Source organism: Excalfactoria chinensis, chromosome 3 (assembly GCF_039878825.1).
Source record: "Excalfactoria chinensis isolate bCotChi1 chromosome 3, bCotChi1.hap2, whole genome shotgun sequence".
In the NCBI taxonomy this organism is placed as follows: Eukaryota; Metazoa; Chordata; class Aves; order Galliformes; family Phasianidae; genus Excalfactoria; species Excalfactoria chinensis.
The window spans coordinates 65,046,434-65,069,663 of NC_092827.1; the positions used below are offsets into that span (position 1 = coordinate 65,046,434).

General features: G+C 39.0%; 2 protein-coding genes across 4 annotated transcripts in view; both read right to left on the bottom strand.

The window, feature by feature from the left end:
• Positions 1-19,267, bottom strand: part of MPC1 (mitochondrial pyruvate carrier 1) — a 222,861-nt gene extending 203,594 nt beyond the window's left edge. Inside the window, exon 1 of the mRNA XM_072331148.1 lies at positions 19,263-19,267. The gene's annotated coding sequence lies outside the window, so the exon portion shown is untranslated. The remainder of the gene's footprint in view (positions 1-19,262) is intronic.
• The window catches only part of RPS6KA2 (ribosomal protein S6 kinase A2), a 248,001-nt gene that overhangs the window by 181,287 nt on the left and 43,484 nt on the right, over positions 1-23,230 (bottom strand). The window lies entirely within an intron of this gene.

Here is a 23,230-nt window from a genome sequence, read left to right on the forward strand (position 1 = left end):
ACCCCAACAAAAATGAATGCACAAAGAAATACACGCTCTACTAGCTCATGCAAGCTCTCATTTAGAGCAACATGCTTCCAGTCTGCATCAGATTTTGGAGAACAGACCTTGAAAATAGCACATATATTCACAGCTAGAGTTTTGCCAAACACTTCTGTTGCCAGTTGAAAGTACTGGAAAAAACAAACAAACAAACAACAAGGAAACAAAGTAACAACAGCAAGAAGCCCCATGGTTTTTAAATCTTTAGATAATGAAGCAACAGATCGCCAAACAAGGAGAAATAAACCAGAAAATAAACCTACACTGAAAAACACTATGAAGTTCCTGTGGGAACAAAAAATAAAGGAAAGCTGTAACTTCCATATCAGATCAACAACAGATGCAGCATAACACACATACCTAAGATTTGTAAAAAGTGCAAGAATGGAAAAAACAGTCTGCAATCTCACATGCCTTTTGAAAGAGGGGATCATAAATCAGACAAAGGAAGTTATATACAGGAGTTCTTGGAAAAACTGTAAGACTTCTGTGGTCCCAAAATATCCTCAGTTTTTCTAATGGTAAGGATAATCCACATACAATTAAAAAAAAAAAAAAAATAGATGAAATTTAAAACAGAGGTACAAACGATCAAGTACTAAACTCTACATCTTTCGCCTAGCTGATTCATAGACAGTATTCTAGAAAATACAAGTCAGTTTCTACCTTTATTTTTAAAATCTATCCAAATTTACAACAATAATTTTCACTTGAAATGAAAATCATAGCTTCTGATGTCAACATTTATAACATCCTCTAGCATTTTATCTTCTTTTTCCACCTTGCTCTTTTTTATAGCCATATCTTGTCCTCCTCATGATCCAGCATCCATTGCTCCTCCTCTGGTGTGTTAGATTTGCATGCTACATGCAGTCTGTGCATCTCATGAGGGCAGAGCTGGTGCCCCAGAAGTGGTATAGAGAGTTTAAGTCCAAGCTGCTCTTAAAGTTGTCATGTGGTTTTCACAAAGAAAGCCTCAAGTTTGACCCACATTTTCTATTTGCAAGAAGATAAAAACATAAGCGTTTTTCTTTTAAAGCAATTTTTTTCCTTCGACAAAAGTTTACAAACAAAACCACAGAATACAACAATACATTTTAGTCAGCTACAATGAAAATTAAGGATAAGAACCTCAAAAACAGTTTCCAGGTAATGATAAATAATGGAAAGCCCCAAACCTTAAAAAGCACTTTTCAACTTAAAGACCGGGGTATCTTACAATAACTGCACTCATTCTGCAGAAAAGATACTAGGGAAAGTACCGCTGGCAAGTAGAAACACTATTCTAATCAGAATTAAATGATAAAAGGGAAAAGCAGCCTTCTGATGCTATTTTGGTAGTGGTGAGGGAAGAAAAAAAAAAAAAAAAAAAAAAAGAAAAAGCAAAGGACTGGATAAGAAGCTAGGAGAAAAACAAGGGACAAAAGCCCTGTGACACTGGCTGATAGGCCAAAATGACTCAAAAAAGGACCAGAGGACACACTTGGACAAATGGTATCTGGTAATTGAAAATGAGTGGAAAAGGGAGCTTTCTTATCTGTGACAACTTTTTGTATAGAGCAACTAAACAGCTAATAGATTTCTTGAAAGCAGTACTGAGGCCTTGTCAACCTAAGCAGAAAAATTCTTAGTAAAGAGCAAAGTTAAAGACATGTATGTCTATGTTGTCTTGAATGGATAAGTCTTAAAAAAAAAAAAAAAGGAAAAAAAAAGGACAAAACCTCATGATAAAGACCTTCTGACAGTTCAGCAGCAATTTAAAAGGCTCAACACATCAGAAACAAAGGTGAGTAAACAAATGGAAAGTGAGAGAGCCTTTGTTAAATAAGCAACAAATAGACCCTTAGTCACCTCTAATGCACTAGAAGAGGTTACAGACTGTTCAGAAGAGAATGATGCAATCAAAAAAGGAACCCAGAATGAGCATTTCAGATTGTAGCACTGTTAGTCTCTACATCTAGGGAAAAAAAACAAAAACAAAAAAACACCACAAACTGGATTATACTCAATATGAGGTGGAAAAAAAATGAAGTGCAATTTTCTGTGAAGAAGCAAGTAGGTTTCCAGAGCATAAAGCACCAAAGAATTTTTAAATCATCAGCATCAAGTGGCTCCTCTCATTTTATAGAGCTAACGTGAAGTGACAAGAACCTTTCATGAAAAATGTCTGAGATTTCCAAAAAGCTTTTGAAAGCAGCCATGCTGTCATAAAGTCTAATGGTTTGTAGTAGTAACTGGAATAATACAAAAATGTATAATATTCATATCATTGTTAACACCAGCCACGATCAAGGTGCAACAAAACTGTCTACTGCAAACAAACTAAGAAGCTTTGTGTAAGAAAACTTGAGCGAGAAATTCACAATATATTGCGATTATTTCCATTTCATTTTCCAAATGACAGAAACAGACAAGTTACTTGTGGACACACGTTGGTCACATCCTTGGCAGGGAAGACAAAAAAAAAATAATGAGGCTAATAGTTGCTCCATGTGAATCCACAAATGGACTGCTCTTCAACATCTCTATTAACAACCTGGACAGTGAGACTGAATGCACCCTTACCAAGTTTGATGATGCTAAACTGAGTGGTGCAGTTGAAACAACAGAAGGAAAGGGTGCTGTCCAGAGGGACCTGGATATGCTTGAAAAATGCATACATGAGAGTCTGATTAAGTTCAGCAAGTTCAAGTACAAGCTGTAGCAGGTGGGTTGGAGCAATCCCAAATGTGCGTACAGAGCAGCCCTGCAGAGAAGAACTTGAGTGCTTGGATGGAGCCCAAAACGATCAACTAGTGCGGGTACACCTACATGCAAACAGCATGCCATTACAGGCGACCAAAACTGTTTCTGTTCCGCTTAAAGTTCTGTAAGGGGTTAACAGTATTTGGAGTTCAAATTTCTTCTTGGTATACTTGGATGGAAGTTCTCCATTCATTCTGAGAAACAGATACAGTCAAGGTCTTGGGCAGAAGAATCCATACAAGTGTATCTTGCCAATATTACCCGCAGTCTAACCCCAGAAAACATCTGGCAGGGGACAGCTCATATCACAGCTGTCTGCGAGCAGGCTGACAAGGGCGCCAACAGGCACACAATCACACATCACGCAAGGAGGAAGGCTGTCATATCCTATGAACAGCAGACAGGCTGCAATGTTGCCTAGTTATCTGACTCCTGTTTTCCCAAAGGAACTGCTGCTAAGTAGGCAGAATCCATTATAAACAAGTGCTAAGGCTTTTCCATAAATCCAACATCAAGAGAAATAAAGATGTATAAACAATAGCAGCAATCAGGACATAAATACAAGCCAATGCAAATATCATGTTTCCCCCGTCTACTTTTCCTATCAACAACCGGAGTGACTTTTATTAGACATTGTGATAAACCATAATATAAACCAGTATAATTCCAGGAGTCAATAATTGTAGATGCATTTTTACTTCCTTAAGTTCTTCATTTCTTGTTCAGTTATCCTTCACAGGAAGAAACTTTCCCTTCACTACTAAAACTTGTAAGGATCAATTTTAATCATCTTCATCCAAATAAACTTCAAACCACTAAAAAATTCTAGACAAGCTTTCTCTGAAGAAGCCCATAATCTAAGAGACAGCCTCAGTGAGATTCTATAAATCAAATCCCAGCTCAGGCTAAATCATAGCAGGATATTCTATAACCTAGGTGAGTGAGTGCACTAAATACCTGGCTCTGAGATATTCTCAGGTGAACTGATCTCAATTATTCTACTAGAGTAACCTCATCTTGCATAACTAATTACACATCCACAGGGCTAACAAGGCTGTTCTTCTAAGCCCACTGGTCATGGGACTCATCCTAAATTGTGAAAGATCCAGATTCAATTAGTATTTTAATTAATTACATAAAACAGGGCTATTTTCACTAGGGAGATTGAAAACACCCCAAATTGCCTCAAGGTTAAGGCATTCATAAAGGACACTGGCAACAACTTCAAGCTCTCAACTTGAACTACATTCAAAGAGCTTAAATATATGACATTGCGTGCACACACTGTTAAGGACAGTGCTCCCAAATTGTTAACTTTTGATGCTGAACAGCTGTCCCAGACATAGATATTATCTATAATATGCCTATTATCTATAATAGTCACATATACACACACAGGTGTGCATATATAGAATCATAGAATTGCTCAGGTTGGAGAAGACCTTAAAGATCACCAAATCCAACCACAACCTAACCATACTACCACCTAACAACCCTCTGCTAAATCACGTCCCTGAGCACCACATCCAAACTGCTTTTAAACACATCCAGAGATGGTGACTCAACCGCAATAGGCTGGGGAGCCTATTCCAGTGCTCAACAACCTTTTCTGTTAGAAAGTTGTAAAGAAGTTTTTCCTGATATCTAGCCTAAACTTCCCCCAGCGCAACTTAAGGCCATTTCCCCTCATCCAGTCACCTGTCACCAGTGAGAAGAAACCAACCCCTCTCTCATTGTAAGCACCTTTCAGATTTTGGAAGAGAGCAATAACGTCTCCCCTCAGTCTCCTCTTCCCCAGACTAAACAGCCCCATTTCCTTCAGTCTCTCCTTACAGGACATGTTATCTAAGCCCTTCACAAGCCTTGTTGTCCGTCTTTGGAACTGCCCAAGTACCTCAATGTCCTTTCTGTACTGAGGTGCCCAAAACTGAACACAGTACTTGAGGTGATGCCTCACCACTGCCAAATATAGGGGCAGGATTATTCCCCTAGTCCTGCTCACCACACCATTCCTGATACAAGCCAGGATGCCATTGGCCTTCTTGGCCACACTGCTGACTCACATTCAGCAGACTGTCCATCAGCACACCAAGGTCCCTTTTCATTAAGCAGCTTTCCAACCACACCTCCTCAAGCCTGTAGGGTTGTCTGGGGTTGATGTGACCAAAATGCAGAACCCAACACTTGGCCCTACTGAAACTCATACAGTTTGCCTTGGCCCATTGATCTAGTCTATCCAGGTTCCTCAGTAGAGCCTCTCTCCATCCCCCTGGCAGATCAACACTCCCTCCCAAAACTTGGTGTCATCTGCAAACTTACTGAGGGTGCACTCAATCCCCTCAAGATCATTAATGAAGATGTTAAACAGAAGCAGCCCCAGTACTGAGCCCTGGGGGACACCACTCATGACCAGATGCCAACTGGATTCAACTCCATTGACTGCAACTTCTTGGGCCCTGCCATCCAGCCAGTGTTCCAGCCAGCAGACCATACACCCATCCAAACCGTGGGCAGCCAGCTTCTCCACAAGAATGTTGCTGGGGACAGTGTCAAAGGCATTAGTGAAGACCAGGTGGACAACATCGCCTTGCCATAGAAAGAAATCAGGTTTATTTATGCTGATATAAGCAGTAACTTAATTATTAAGTTAATTACTTTAACACATGGAATAAAAAGAAAACTATTTTAAAGGAAACAATAGAAACAACATATTGATATAGGAAGCCTGATAATTCTTTCAGGGACACAGGTCTTGTCTACAGTGGATATTTTGCAGTTCCCAATACCTGTTCCACAATGCCAATAGTCTCAAAGAGAAAACGTAACAGAATTGCATCTTTCACAGATACACAGCCTTAGGATACATCTTCCATGCTTTGTTCCTCCTCCCTCTTTTTAAACCAGAAATCATATACTTTAATGATTTAATGCATAAATAACTAAACATGCTCCATAGCACATACTTTGTAGTATGCATACAAGCTCACAGTTAAAGAGATAGTGCTAAAATTTTAATTGTTGTTACAAGTCAGCTAAACACATTTCTCAAACGTATGCTAATTACACTTAATGATTTTATTTAGGAATATTTCTTTAAAAATCTTTCCTTCTCTTAGCATAAAATTTTCTACAGCCTATACTTCTAAAAAATGATGTAGAAAAGTAAAGGTTGGTGATTGTATATTAAATTGACAGCATGGCTATTTAACTAATATGCTACTATAGGATAAGTCTAGCATAGAATGACATTCCAGTTTGAATTGAATATGCTAAAAACCAGATTAGGGCTTAGATCACAGAAGACACAAAGACCATTCTACCTATAAAATGTTGCAATAAAATTCTGGAATGCTTCTCAATAAATGGGCACATTGATTTAAATTAATTGATGATAGTTATATAAAAGCATGCATAATATATTAAATATAAATATTTGTTAATAGATGAACACCAGCCTATCAAACAATGCAGTTACACACAGCTTTCCTGCACATGTATTTACTTGCACGCATGCACAAAAAGTTGCTTGAACCACCCTTGTCTTCCAATCTACAACAAGCTTATATCTGCCTTGCAGGTAAAATTACTGGATGATCTTTCAACTTCATAATATTCAGAATGCAAAACAATTTCTATGTGCTCTTAATAGTTTTGAAATTTCCCTTAAGAAAAAATAATTAAAAAAAAAAAAAAAAAAAAAAAAAACCACCTATTTTATTTCAGGGAGTTTATATTTTGACATACTGATAACTTTCTGGAGCATAATGTTTCATTTTTCATGATTTTACATGAAGTTTTCTGATGGTTTGGATGTTGTTCTAGGAACAAAAGCCATCAAAGCTTTGCAATACCCCCAGAGGACAAGAGTTTCTTTTGGCAATTACTTCATTAATTCATCAGAGAGGAATGACTGGAAACCTTGAGATACACAGAAATTACTAAAACCAAACAACGATTTCATTCTAAACCTTCCTAAAAATTTACTACTCAAAAACATGCATATCTGCCTCTGTTCCTAAGGAATCCATAAATGGAAGTAGCATTGGTGCTCATGACTCATGTATGTGAGCAGCACTGTGTGCGTAGTTGAGCACAGCATATTCCCACCCCAAGACTTATCTACCTGGCTGAAACCTGTTTTCCTCTTCAATTATCTTCTCAATAAATTTAATATTTGCATCCTGTCTCTTAACTAAATGTAGACATAAAAGCAATAGGAGTCAACACTGATTTGATTTGGACTGATTTTCAACATATTATCTCTATAAACGTAATAATAAGGAATGTTTCCTTAACTCTGAGTCCATGAAGTTTCAGGATATATCTGGTGTGGTTACAACTTTGCTAGATTTGATAGCCATTATATTAATTCAGAAACTGCTTCTCTGATCCTTTTGGCAGCTCAGCCTTGCCAGTGTTCTAATGCTTTTCTAAAATTATTTGAATAAATATTTTTTTTTCTATCATATAATATTATGCTGTTGGGTTTTTGGGGTTGTGTGTGTGTGCTTTTTATATTTGGTGACCTTTTCTCTACTTCCTTTTTCTTACATCTACCAAGCAACTTCATCAAGTTCTTCTGTCACATCCTACCTGCCCTTTATTGACAAGAAATTCTGGACAAGAAAGACTCAGAATTCTTCAGAAGAAATGTTTGGAATTGTTTTTACCTACTATTCATTCATTGTTATTTGTCCAAGAAGTTCCTCATTCTACAGCTGTAGCTGTAAGCATGAATATTTATTCAAGAGTAAGAAAATTCATTATTTGTCTTCCTGCAGTAATGAAACTGTGGTAAGCAGTTCTCATACCTTCTTCCTTCCAAATAGTCACAAGCTAATCCCCACTTCTGTCACTGCTCCTCTGCTGTAACATATGTGTTCTGTTATTTCCATCCAATTCCACCCCACAGAAATGTCCCCCTGAAGCACTAAAAGGCAAACCTAAGCACCAACAGAACATTTGCAAAAACTTTGGGGAAAGTTTAGGGGAATGGCTGTGAAGATCCCAGCGATAATAAAGCCCAATCAGTTTGTCCCTGAAAGCATCCTCTTCCTAGCATGTCAGTACAGACTAACAGGTAAAGCATGGTTTGAGACTAACATTTGAACAAAACAAGAAGACTCTACCCACCCAGAATAGCTTTGGTCAGAGTGGGTGATGAATGGCACTATACTAGGTTTGTTTCTCTTGGCTAAAGAATTTCAACAAGCTCAAAAAAGCAATTTAATCTAGTCAAAATTCATTAAATGAATGAAGATCAATTGATAAGACCACACCAAAACACAAGCAAAAAAATTCAAGGAAAAAAAAGAAAAAAAAAAAAGCTTAACAAGAACAATGAAACAACCACAAGCCCAGAGTGTACTAATGAAGATAGCTGAGATGTGATACCAGAAAATACAAGAAAAATATGTTTCACAGCAAGAACTTTGACTAGGCCCAGTTTCAGGCCTGGAGCCTCTTGTCACGATAATTTTTTATTCTTCCTTTTTTGAACAGAGGAGACCACAGGGAAAACTTTGGTACTAATTAAGAAAACAGGTGTGTGAGTCTTCCATATCTTCCATGCTATTCCCTCCCACTTTTTTCTTTCATCCGTTCCTCTCCATTGCAATTTCAGTGAAGGAACAGAAGCACAGGAAAAATCAAGATGATGTACAAGCCATCACCATACCAGTCCTGGAAAAATCCTTATTCAGATACCTGCAAACAAGTTGTTAACAGTCAAATTCTACTAGGAATACAAATAATGACAACGAAAAGAAGAGAGAAAAACCCTGAAGAAAATGTAACAAGAAAAAAAAAAAAAAAAAATCACTTTTCAGCAGTAACAGGAAATTGAAAAAGAGAGGATCTATGGTTTAATTGAGAAGATAGAGCTTTCAGGCATATGGGTCTCTGGAGAAATCTGAGACATCCTATTGAATGAACCTCCAACTGTTCCAGGAAAGTAAGCTGACATTCATTTCCAATTGGGAAGATCAAGCCCCATCTTCAACCCAGGGGAGCAAAGCTGGTGAAATAGAAGTTCACTGTAAGCAAAAGACAGCACCAGATCTAGGAGCAACCACATCTATGGAACAGTGATGTGCGCTGCAAGGAGGCTTTAGTTATTGGGGTTAGTGGTGAAGACAAACAAGTTGGTAAGGTGTAAACTCAGTGGTGTACTTGAAACACAATGCAGGAAGGTCTGCCAAACCCAGTTGCCCTGTTGCTTACCCCCAGGATTTCTAGCTATCCTTTATCATCTTCATAGGAACAGCTTCTAAATTATATTCTCTCGTGTTCTCTGCTTTTCTTTCAAATCCACAGAAAGGCTGCATGAAGAAACAACATACACTTGTGCCAAAAAGGAAAAGCCACCATTATCTAGTTTCTTCTACTGTTGATAGAAGCAACATAATACCAAAGCTTCAAGTAGCCTGGAACTCCTCCTCCTTTCCATCAGTAAGTTGCAAAAATGGTCAGACACACTGATAGCAAAAGTTGGCCTTTGCCATCATATATACCAGCTCCAAGGCTCTCATGTCCTTTGTTAAACAAAAGTCTTTTAGTAAGAGGTTGAATAGGAGCAGATAGGGTGAGGGGAAAGGAAGGCGAGAAATATCTTTTAGAACTAGTCTGAACTGTGATAAAAATTGCCTTGTACAGAACAACAATATTTGCTTCAAGAAAGCAGTTTATTCAGCTGCTCAGGAAAGAGACTCAAATTCTTTCTGATAAAGTATTTTCCTTATTCTACCAGTGATTCACAAGCAACGTATTCCATCCAGACGCTAAATGTTTAAAAACACTGTTGCTGAGAGTACATGCTACTTTCTAGCATTTCTCCACAACTGACAATCAAAAATAAATACCTAGGAGGAAGCCTCCTCCAGTTCCACAGATAAGTCTGAGAAGAAACAGGCTGTTCCTATTGATAGAACCCCAGCTTACTTCTCAGAAAGCCCAAGTTCAACTTGCTATTCTAGCACTACCTCACTTGGAAACCACCACTATGACATGCTACTTGACCTAATCCAAACAGATTATATCCTTCTTCCCACAGATCCCTGTAAAAGAAATCACTGTAAAGCCTTTGTAAATCAAGAAAAAAAGACCTGCAGTTCTAATTACTTGTCAAAGGGAACATTGCAAACAGCCCCTACTCCTGTGCCAAGAACTGAAGCATCTGATGTTGAGCAAAACCCCTTGCCACTTACACTCCCAGACATATCTGGAAGGATGTTGTAGGCATTAGCGAGGATTCAGGCTGTGAAGTGGCAGGACTTCCTTTACTTGACTATATTTTCAGCTACTTCTAATTTCAGCAGAGGCTACCAAGTGAAGTTTCCCTTCAAATGGTCATACTTATGCTGCAGGATTTTTGTAGGGAAGTTTCACCCCTAAAGCAGTTCATCTCATTCCTGAAAATTCTCCTAAGTCATTTCATTTCCATATCTATGCCATTGTATCCCCATTTTCAAGCTATAAAACAGACCTCATTTATCACAAAGCATCATTTTTGCTAGAGCACCCTGGGATTTTACTAATGCATGCTGTATGAAAGGAAGGAAATTGCCAAGACAGCCTTCAGAGCAGATAACAATAATGCATAGTAAATTCAATCCTTAAACCTCATGCTGAAAGAGGATAAAAGCAAACAGTCAGCATGCATACACTAGTTAGCTGAATTAATGAGGCACTCCTGGAAATAAATGGTCACATGATTGTGTAATTAGATGCAGTGTCAAGTCACCTAGTCACAAGTACTCAGAATCACAAGATGGCCGTCTTATGGTCTTATGCCCAAACCTTTGGAACGCTTTGGCAACTTCCAACATAAAAATGTCTTCCTCATGCTGCCATTTTTAAATTAAACTGGCTTTCGCCAACATCCTGAATTTTGTGGATTTGTTTTGTTTCTCGTGCTTTTTCATTTTTATTATATTTTCATTTCTGAGTTCATTTGAAATCTCTGTACAGGAAAAAAAACTTTGCAGGGTATAAGACGAGTTCAGTGGGAAAGTTAACAGGATAAAAACTCTGATCTTACTCTTTTCCTGAACTTGTCTCAACAGCCAGAGAACAATCCCTTCTCCCTGACAAGGATTTGCTAAACATTCACCCCAAAAAAATAAGACATTATCCAGATGTGTTGCACTGGTTGCAGCTCAGGTGAAGCATGCAAATTCTGGCTGTCACTGGCTGGACAGCTGAAACAACACTGAGACACACTATATAAGCTGCTGCTCACTTTGTGAGAATCAACTTTAAGATGAAGCTGATGCAGTTAACACCTTTAAAAGAATTTAAATACACTATGTTGAAAAGTAACCCATGGAATGTATTTTTACTGTGAATCTTCAGTTGAGTATCCTCTGAATTAAAACCTAGAACAGCAGATACCACTTTGATTTATTTACTAAGGCACCCATATCATAAAATCCAGAAAAAAAGTCCATCATTTGTTTTGAGCAGATATACTGATTGCTTGTGAGGTTAAGATGACATGTATATTCCATAAGGATGCAACATCACTTAATAATGGCTTTTATGGCTCTTTGAGCCTTCAGAGAAATCATGTAAAACATAATTATCATTAGGATTAAATCTAATATACAAAGAAGAGAACAGAAAGCAGAAGAAAAAAAACAGCACACTTAAAATACATTCTCTATTATATCTCATGTTCCTTTTAAAAAGGTAGCATAAACGTGTGACAAATATCAGATCTGCGGGAGTTTGTTTTACATTGTTTTTACTAGGGAGACTAAAATAAATTAAAACTTACAGACCATTTTCATCCTGACTGTAAGTCCACCAACCTCAATTAAGTATTCCCAGCCTGCTGTGCTAGCCTTCCTAGGGAGAGAGGAAAACACCAATGGTTTCATCATGACCTCTCCTAAACCATTTCTATTCTAAGTTATTTCACTGGGGTAGACACCTCTATTTCTCTTTAATCCTTATCTAAGCAAGATCAGAATCAGATGTAAGTTTTTGCCATCTGGTCAGAGACACACCAATTAGTCAGCTATTGCTCACTGAAAAACTGAAATAAATGCAGTGAAAGGCTACCAGCATGCCAATTGGTGAACTGGAACAGGCTGCAACTTGAGAACTGAACTGAAACAAAAGATAACTAACGAGGCATTGTTATCCATATCTTCCAGTTTTACTTCAAGTACTTGAGTACTTGATACAGTAATTGATTCAAAACTTATGAAAGCTTAATCTCCTCCTTTAGCTGTCTAAACTGAGAAACAGCGGAGTATCTTTTTCCTAGTGTAAAATGCACCAAGTTACAATTCAGCTTCAATAATCATATCAGTGAAATCACCAAATGTTGTAAAGTCCTCCCACAAATCCACAAAATTATTTTACTTCCGTATTTTCTGTTTATTCATTTATTGGAGAGTATACTGGTACATTTCAATGAGCTCTATAAAATTATAAATGCCTGTATTTTGTCATACGTAGGTTGCTCTGAAAGTAGTGCCTACTGTTTACTTCCATGGAAACCACAACAGAAATAAAGAGCACCATAGCACTATAAGATAGAGCACATTCTCAGCTATAAAATGCTTCAACACAGCCACTACTAGGATGGAAGACAACAACAGAGGGATAGGATGAAAGCAGAATTAGCCCCTTCAATGACATTTGCACTAGGGCACAGCTTGGGACAATGGGACAAAGACAAGACTTAAATTCTGACTTTAAAGGTAAGATTAAAGGACAATTGTTCTTCTGGAAACCAAAAACATGTTTTAAAACACAACTTTGGCAGATATGAGGACGCTTCTTTTTTCCTTGCTCCCTGCTGCGCTGAAAATGCACCTTTATAAGAACCAAGAAGCAATGTCCACAGTGACAAAGTTTATCTTGAGCTAACCAACACGCAGTTGGTTCTACTGCCCTCACGTACCTTGGATTTGGCCAACCACAGCATGGAAACCTACTCGCAGCGCCCTTCCAGCATACACAGCTCAGGCTGCAGTTCATACAGAACTGTGACAACTGTAGCAGACCCCACAGTGGTACACCTCACAGCTCCTGCTGCTAGGAAAGGGCTAAATACAGTTGAGATTCTACCCAATGAGATGATATTGCCTGTAAAATATTAATTATAAATCAATGCCAAAATGTTTATTTTACTTACATTCCCATTTCTCCCTAAGCCTAGAAATTTACTATTGCAGTTTTCAGGCTTCAAAAACACATTTTGCTCAGCAATGCTCTGACGTACCTCTGATATCACATTTCTTCTACAAAGTACAAGAGTTAAATAAAGCTACCTTGTCACTAAGGGATGGACTTCCTACAAGCCATTAAATCAAACCCCCATTTTAGTATAGCAACAATAGCTCCTGCTTTTCTAAATTAGCAGATGATCTAGCTAAGTCATTACTGATATCAAGTTTGCTTTATTATTCAGACTCGTGGCAGAGTATATCGCAGATAGTTTAGTGTTCTTTCTCAAAATCACTGCCACTTTCAGGCTTTAAGAAAACGTTAAATGTGAAGTCATGCAAGTTTCACCAGACTTGGATAAAGTTCCATTTAAAAGCATATGCTAGAGAACAGACGACCAGCTTGATGCATTCTCCTCAACAATTTTTCCTGCCAAAATGAAAAATATTAACTACATTTTATCTTTCATATTTTATTCTCCTCTCGGGCTCTGAGAATTTGACAACCCTCCCTCAATTAGCCTTAAAGGGCCTATTTATCATAATTACAGGTATGGATTTACTAGGCAGGGCTAGAAGTCCCATTAACACTTGACCAAGCTAAAGAACAAGACAGCAGCAATTTGTTCTGACTGCTTCTCCTTGCCATCATCTGTATTCAGCTGGTTGCAGCACCTAAACTTGGCATTCTGTGTATGTTATGCATTGTATCTTGTGAAAGTGCCTCAAAGGGAAGAGGAACAGATGCATCTACGATATCAGCAAAAGAGTACTGAAAGAGACAAGTTATTCCCCTGAAGGAAACGAAAACCTTTATGGATTCTAAAAACTCCTCCCCCCCCCCCCACCCCCACCCCCTCAGCCTCATCTTCTGCCATCAAATTCATGCTCTATCACAAACAGCACCAGGTACACTGTCAGAACTTAAAAGAAAATACTATATGTAAGAAATTACAACTACATAACTACACTAAAGTTTATTTCCTTGAGAGAAGGTTTGTCTTCACTGGTGCCTGCCTTGAAATGAGAAACAAATACCTGTAGCACTCTTCATGGGAGACATCTTGTAAGGGGTGGCTAATACAAAGATGTTAACAAAGATGATGGTAAATACTCAAAGGTTATTTGCAAAGGAAAACTCACCAATGTTGATGCCTTGGCTGGAAAAGCTGGAGCAGTCTCCACTGGGGAGCAATTTCCAAGAGATGCTGCCTTGGTGGTGGTCAGCCCTTAAATGAGGTCTTAGAGGAGGTGGAGTCAAGCTCCACCCCTTCCAGGAGCACAGCTAAATTACTCTCACCTGTGCTCCCACAGCTGACCCAGCACTTGCCTCAGCTGATTAATCAGAGGTTCAGGCTGTGATTTCCCATACATATCTGCATGGGTTTATAGGCACAATTGCTGAAGTACAGTCATCAATATGTAGGCCAATTTCATCTACACATTCCCTCCTCACCTTCCTCTGTAAAACAGAAGCTGCACATCCTTCCTTTTCTACATACTAGAAAAGGAATAACACCCCATAGCTCCTGTGAAGAAGTTATTAGATTTGTTTCTGCCTGTGCTGTACAGTTGATTATATACCCAGATTTAATTCAGTAGCAAAACTGATGTAGTACTGTTCCACACTTCATAAGCACTATTCAAACACAATATTGTGAGATCTCATAAATCCTTAGCAAGCTCATTTAAAACCTACAATGACAAGAAAAAAAAAAACAAAAAAAAAAAAACTGACAAGCAGAATAGGAAGATCCTCTATGTCTTCCTCTTGAATTACTTTTAATCAATTACAAACAAGTATCTCTCTTCTCTCTTCTCAGCATAAGCATAGCACTCTGCTGAAGGAGGGCACTAACAGATCTTGAGGAATGCACCTGCAAAGGGACCTGAGTGACACAGATGGCTTTGAAACTAACCACCTGAAGAGGGAAAGGGATCCTCCCAGCCATGCAATCACAGTATAAAAAAAGAAAGAAATAAGAAGGAACAAAAAAAGGAAAAGAAATACACCTTCGTTCTCCTGTATGTACATAAGCTACTCATACTCTCTTATCTATCCTATCTTTTGAAACACAAAGGCAGAGCAATTCTCAATAGCTACACAAACAGTACTTTAAGTAGCAATGCAGTATCACTGCATTTCTTATTCTGTTCTCCAAGAGTATACATGAGTGCACTGATGCTTAATCAAATCTATCCACATAAGCCATTCAGAAATTCTTGGGTGACTACAGCCAGGAAAACACAATAGGAACATATTGCAAGAACTCTCTTCACTTCCCTTAGTAAATACTGCCTTCATAAACATAGGGATAAATTCAAAATCAACACTGACAACACACCAGCCTCTGCTATTAGGAACTTGGAAGTGACCACAGTGAAAGGACTGCAGCAACGTAGACTCACTGCTTTGGTAAAATCATGCCTCAAGTAAAAGCTACGGAGTTCTATAAGTTGAGAGGCCACAAGTTCTTCTAAATCCTCCCTCTTTGTTATAAACTAGTAGAATAGTAATTCTTTAGGAAACGATGAAGTAAAACAAGATACAAGTACCATCCAACTGACCAATCTGTGTTGAAGAGATGCAGCTCTGCACAGCACAGAAATGTCACCAAGAAGCAAATCTTCAAGGTTTTACAAACCACCTGGTGCTAAAGGATGAATGAACTCTGACATACTTCTTCCATGTAAATTGATATAAACAAAGCACCTCCAGCATGCCTCATATCTCAGTGACAGCAGTAGAGGGAATAGCCTTAAGTTAAACCAGGGGAGATTCAGGTTGGATATTAGGAAAAATTTCTTCTCCAAAAGAGTGGTCATGCACTGGAACTGGCTGCCCAAGGAAGTGATCGAGTCACCATCTTCGGAGGTGTTCAAGAAATATTTATATGTACAGAGTGGCATGGTTTAGTGAGGAAATAGTAGTGGTAAGTAGACATTTGGACTAGATGATCTTGGAGGTCTTTTCCAACCCTGGTGATTCTACAATTTTGTCTCCTGGCAGAACATAACATACATGTCAAGGAATCTCCCTCTGAGCTGAGGCAGGAAGGAAGGCACCAGCTCGTGATTTGAGAAGGCCAGGTTCAACTCATTCCCAGTGACCAACATGCTGTACAGTGCTGGGAGAACACCAATTGTCTGTGCATTACTCGTATGTAAGACAAGAGTGACATCCTCCTTAGATCTAAAAGGGAAGTGAGTGTATACCACTGTTCAAGTGACAGCAAACAAAAGCATGTAAAACAAAACAAATGCATATGGTCCAATTCCACAAACATCATAGCCAATAAGAAGCCATTTTATGAAGTAATATAGTTTTTCAATAACAATGTTTTAGAAATTTTTGCAGAGGAAGAGGGAAACAGTTCAAAATACCTATCAAAACATTTACCTTTAGCTGAAGCAATTCCTTAATTTTTTATTAATTTATTAATAAATTTTGATAAATCTGAAACTTATCACAAGTTCACAGGCAAAAAACCCTATTGTCAATTAGCAATCCCTTCTCCCCCCCCCCCTCCCCCAGCCCAACGTCTCATCTGAAATACCTTCCTCAGAGTACAAAAATGCATCTCTTACTTGGCAAGAATGAACATATATACTTTTAGGCAATAAGCTACTTATTGCAAAGACCATGAAAGTGAAGTAGTCAAAATTAAGCTCATTGCAATCTTAATCTGTGTCACAGTTATGATTTGCTCCATAAATTACCAAATTTTAAATGCACACAAATAATTTTTCATGGATCACAGGAGCTCCAGGGAGCATTTCTCTACACATCTTGAGCTCAGTGGTATTACTCACGCAACACTGAGTATTAAATACTCAGTACAATATCTAATTTGGCAATGGCTTTAAACAGCATACTCTACCCAAACTCTCCTGTGAAATGAGTGGTAGATAAATAGCAGCTGTTGTATAAATCCCCCAAAAGAAAGAAATTATCTAACTTCTAAACTCTGCCAGCTCAGCGCCAACAGGTGGCAGAAAGTCCCTCTACACTTAAAATTTCACCAAAACAAAGCAAGCAGTCATGTTCTTCCCCAATGTTCACCTTCATAAGTTCTCAGAGACATCAGGAAGAACTACGCAGACCTCTAGCAGTGGTTTACTGAAAAAGGGTACGATACAAACTGCAGTTATTTTTCTGTGATATGTGGTCAGGCACTGTGCTTGGAAATCATTACAACATGCACGGCATGGAAGCAGTACAGTGCTTCTCAGTGACATCCATCAGTGGCAACACAAGACAAACAGCCTGCATATAGAAGTGATATATTACTAGGCAGCATAAGCTAGTTCCCCAGAATTTGTTAGACTACTCAGAAATCCATAACACAGCACTGGCAGATTCTTCAGGGGCATCTAACAAGCCTTTTCTGTACTTAAGGGGGAGACAGATGAAGTCCTTTCCACAGACATACCTTACATTGTGGCAGCATTTTTCCTGTAGCTTTGATGAAAATGTTGCACCCTGGCTCTGCTCTGTCATCCACAACCCCAGAAACACTTCCTTACACTGACTGCAGGAAAACTGCCCTGAAAACGTGGGCTCTGATTGAGACAGCATCTTCCACTGAAATCTGCCAATACAGAGGGTTGATTGTTGTTGCTGGTTTTCAAAAAGTAGGAGTTGGAAATTTGATAAATAATTCAATTCCAGTAGGAATTGTTATTGTAAAGTTGAACAATAAGTGTCAACTGTTTTAAGCACAGTGAGTCATACCTTTGTCAGCATTTACATAACAATTTTATTTAGACTTTTTTTTGTCTGGTATAATTTTTTCCCCTCTCATTCACTACTTCATAGTTGGCTCTTCAAGCAAGGAAATAATCCATGCACAACTGCTCAGTAGTGTCCAAAACATGAATACCAACCATTTCTGATCGATCACTGTTAGAAACAAATATTCTTCTAAGACCACGCAGAACTATAAAAACATTGCCTAAAATATCTCAGTGCCTTTCTGGAGTGGATATGCATGGTCTCATAAATAAGCCAAAGTCTTAAGACAGCAAACAACCCAGGTCCATACGTAAAATATTAGGTGGACAGTGGACACTGAGGGAAATAAACAGCACAAATAGTCACTGCTATATGGGGAAGTGGCACAAGTCAGTGGAAGGAAACTTGGTTGGAAAACCTGGAAACTCATACTCTCTCTCTTCTGCCACTGCTATGCCATGTGAATTCTACAGCTCCAAGTGGGGCTGATCCAGGCCTGGAAACCTCATTTTTAGAGGACTGGAGAAGTCAGAGAAGTTAAAGAAAGTATGAAACAGCAGCTAAAGAATCCTAGAAAACACACTTTCTGGTTTTGGTAAACTCAACCATGGCCGCAACATGCACATTCCTGTAAGTGCTGCAGGTTTCATGAGGACAAGGAGAGATAACCAGTCTGGACACACAGCAGGAGAGATTACTACAGACTTGCACTCTGTGAATACGCAAAGTAGAAAGAAGCAGAGTAACTTCAAGAAAAAGCGTCAATTATCAGAACACGCTACATCACAGGTAACACTATTCATATACAGAGTCTCCATCACCAGTGACAGATGGGGCTGTGGCTTTTCTGCTCTTTACCAGTGACATACGCCCTGCTCCCAGAACTTTACATGGTTTTCAGAGACATTTAGTGGTCAAACACTATATTGCAACTCAATATTAAAAAAAAAGAAGTCTGGAAATCTATCAGTCAGATACCTCTTAGCATAGAGAAAGCTGTGAAGTATGCTTTCCCCAATAAGATAAACAAGGGACTAAGAAGTTCTGCCTCTTTTCTCACATGAGATTTTGTTTAGCAATGCACTGAAGATATCAAAAAATAAAAATAAAAAAAAAAAGAGGTGTAAACATCAACTCTCTCATAAAACACACTTTTGTTCAACTGTTGCAGAAACACGAATTGATTATCAATAGCTTTGCAACAACATAGATTGACAGCAGCATTCTAAAAGTCCCCAGACTTAGAGCAGCACTCTGCTGTGCCAGAGATATCATTATCATCACAGCTGCCTGATTGGTAAGGATGCCACTCCATGCTACTGAGAAGATGAGAAAGAGAGATCAATGTTGTGAAATTGCCTCTTCTTAACACTCAGCTCCTACCAATACAAAACCTCCCACCTTATGATTAAACACCAGGAGGTTAGGGTAGACTCATCAGTAACAGGGTTACTACCTATTTAGGATTTCTCACCCACCTGTAGGAATTTCAGTATCAAGAGCCTGTTTGAACTGAGGAACCTGTAAATATACCTGTCAAGGAATAGTCAAAGGGTGTCATTGTGCTCATCAGTTGCACTCCGTAATTTATATTTTCAATAAATTTCTTTTTCAAAACCACGGTGAGAGGACAACTGGTGGGTTATGTAATCCTTTCCCTGCACTGAGATGCTGAGGGTTCAGTAGCAGCTCCAGGCTGCAGCTCTGCTGGGTACCCACAGAGGACGCAGCAGACCTAAGCAGCAGCACACCCAGCCTACTCCCACAGCAGTGGCCCATAGGTGGCCCAGCAAGTCCTCAGGCAACAAAACAGGTCAGCACAGAAACATAAGAAGCAGACATAGCTACTGGAAACTGTGGGGCTTGCTCAAAAATAAGGAGGTCCTCTGGACTGATTGATGATGATGACCTCTTTTTATTCATCTTCCAGCTCTTTGCACTGTGCTGCGTCTGAATAACACTTTCAAGGCTTCTTCAAAACAAGCAGCTAGACTTTGCTTTAAACAGAATAAAGCAGCATTTCTAATGATTAGCACACTTCTAGCAGCTGAGATTTTAGAGATAATGCTGGAAAACACTACAATGAACAATAAATATTGAGCCAAAGACTCTAAATCCCTCAGCTTCTGAATCAAAAAATGTAAATCTTATTTCCTTCAACTTGTCCAGAAGCTGAATGGTGTGAGTTCCAACTGAGACAACGGTTCCAGCACTAATAAACCAATATCATTTGTTAACACCAGCATTGTTAAACATTCACCAGACACAAACACCACTTCAATAAAACAAAGAATACCAATACCCTAAGCAGCTCATCATGCAAGATCCACAAATAAAAAGGAAATGAACGAGACAGAAAATATAGCAGTTCACATAGCAAAAGGCAGGCACTAAGTGATCTGACTGGGGATTTCCAGTGCCCAGATAAGCCCAATCAGGAATCACGCTGCCTTCACTGTAACTGTCCACAAGAAATGTTTCTGAGCATCATCTGATGACCAAACAAATGAAAGAAACCTCAAGTCTATCAACTGCTGCATCCTGAAGAGTTACAGTGCTGCAGATATTTAAGTTAAGAAAGAGCAGATGGTTTTTAACATTTGTCAAGACAAAGCAAACTCTGGCAAATCATACACATGATTTTTTAAGTTTTCCTTTGTGTACATACAACAGTCTTGCTTTACATGGATGACAGTTCTATCCACAAGTAAAAGAGGTCAATCTCTTAACAAAGAAATTTCTACAACTATACAGCCTCCAGAGCAGTTCAGCCAGGAACACGTGTGCAGCTCCACATCAGAGCTACGTCATGCCCAGTGCTAGCAGGGCTGCAATGAGCAGGCACACTCCCTGTCCCCAGTTATTTGTGGAAAAACAGGCTCTAGCAGCCACTTCTGATTCTGTAAAGCTTTTTCCTGGATCAACAGACAGATTCAACCCATATAGAAGTTTTGGAAGCTACTAAAGCTTATGGAAAAACAAAACTAAAGAAGTTATGGGAGGCATTTGACTAACCATGGCAGTGAGGAGTAAGATTGCTTCCATTTGCAAGTGACAGAATAGCTCTATGAACTCAGAAGAATAAGCTCGACTTCTCCTGATATTCCTTATGGGCATCTTCCAACATAGGATATTCTGCAATTCTATCCCTAGGGCAGTAGTCACAGCCCTAAGCTGCTGAAGTTCAAGAAGCATCCAAACTTGCGGATGTAAGGTCTGATTTTTGGGTGGTCCTGTGTGGAGCCAGCAGCTGGACTCAGTGGTCCTAGTGGGTCCCTTTCAACTCAAGATAGTCTGTGATTCTATAAAATGGTTTCCTCACCTTTCAGGCTCCTAAAGTAGAGGATCAAACAGGAATTAAGACTTGCTTTTGGCTTGCAACTGAATCTTTATCCTCTTAATCTTACTACTGCTTCAGCGTCATCCAGCCAATAATAATAATAAAAAATAAATAAATAAATAAAAGTTAAAGCCAGAAAAAGTGATAAACAGACTTTTTTTTTATTTGAAATTATGGACAACTGCACTTGCTTTCTTCATCCACTTCATCTGAAAATAATGGAGGGAGAACAGGGCCATAACTGCATTCTTCATAACAGTAGTGCAGTTTAATCAGTATTTGAAAGGCAATTAAACACTCTGCAGGTGGCTAACAGATAAGCACCCAGGTGCTAGAAGTGACAAATGTGATCCTTGTAGAAGCAAGGCAGCTTAATGAGAGCAGAACATTTGCTCTGAAGTAGAAGCATTGGGCCACAAGGAGGTCCAAATCACAGGGACTCAGGCAGCTGCTCTGGAGTCATCTACACAAGTGATGGTGGATTCAAGAGACACACTGTATCAGCAATGGGCTCAAACCTGCACTGACAGATTGGTGACGCAGAACAGTGGGACTGTAAATTAACCTTTGAAGAAGTCTGTGCCTCTGAAATCAAATACAGAGAGGACCTAATTAAGCTAAAAATAGATTTGAAGATGAAATGCAATAAATTAAATGACATGCAGAGTAGCAGGAAAATGAAGGCGCATCTAATCCCCTTAAAAGCTGCAAGTTCACTCTAGCCTTCTTTCTAAACAAATGCACTCTGGTTCAATCCAATTTTTTCAGACCATGCACAGAAATTCTACAGCCTCAGGCAGGCAGTCTAGATCCTGTTCATTCATGAAACTTATGAGCCATTCTCTTCCCCTCATTTCAGTTGCTTCAAGTACAGAATGTACACTTAAACTTGTAATCAGTGTATTTAAACATCCACAGCATGATGCTGTTGATTTCAGGTGTTAATTTTTACACTAAATTCTTGTAGGATCACCCCACAAATCTCCACTGAGTTTTCAGAACTGCACCTCGCCCCATTTCACTAGCATGAAATGCACAGGTGCATTTCTCTACAAGACACTAATCAACACCAGGTGCTTGCCCAACATGTGGTCACGGGAACTGGGAACTTCCAATGACCTCCCCCCAACCCTCATTCTTCCACCTGCTGAAGTTGCAGAGATCCCACTCTTAGCATTCATGGCCACTCAGCTGGCAATACATGAATGCCAATCACCTGCATGTGATCTTGATCCTGCAAAAGCTGATTTTATTATAATTATTTCTTCTGGTCCCAAATAGACCAGGCAACTGTTGTCATACATCACCATAGTTTTAATGATCTGGCAGGAGCCAGTTTAGTATAGCAGAAAACAACAGTGGAGCTCTGATGTTCTCTTTCTCCCTTGATCCTGCCCAAGGCTGTATGGAAGCTGAAGAACCACCCCTTGCAAGGGCAGAAGAAAACAAACCTTTAAAAGTAGCTCTTTTGAGAGAAACACAGGACAGTTTTTCACAAAGGCAGACAGAATAGTTTTTTCACCATTTGTAATCCAGCATACAGCTGGAAGTTTGGGCAGCCCAGGCTTCTGAGCAGCAGCTCTGCCCATGGCAGGGTGTAGAAACTGGATGGGCTTTAGAGTCCCTTCTAACCCAAGCCTTTTTATGGTTCGTGGGATTTTAAATCAAAACCATCTTCCATACCGAGAAATAAAAAGAAACATCCTAGTCCTTGACACCACCCACTTGTTAACTAACCTAAACACATCCCAAAAAACTAGCATGCAAAGCAAACTCCTACCTATTAGTTACTCTGGCATCAGTTCCATTGAGAAAACAGTACCTTGGCACACATTTGGTAACTTTTCTAATACATATCACTTGATCTTTGCTCAGTGAAGTGGGAGCATGATTTTTACTCTCAAACATTGTACGAGATTACAGTAGTAATAGAGTAGAAATACTTTGCTTTCTGTAGAAAACTACACACACACGTTGATTGATTGCTTGACCTCACTTAAACAATCCAAGTGATGGTGCAAAAACAAGACATCTACGGGTAAAGCCTCAGAAATGGAATAACGTATTGGCCAATAACATACATTCACAATGGACAAGAATAGATGATGAAAGCCAACCTTCTTTCTTCTTTTCATGCTAATCTGAAGCAGAAACACACTTTAAAATAGCTTGCCTGAAATAACATATTCA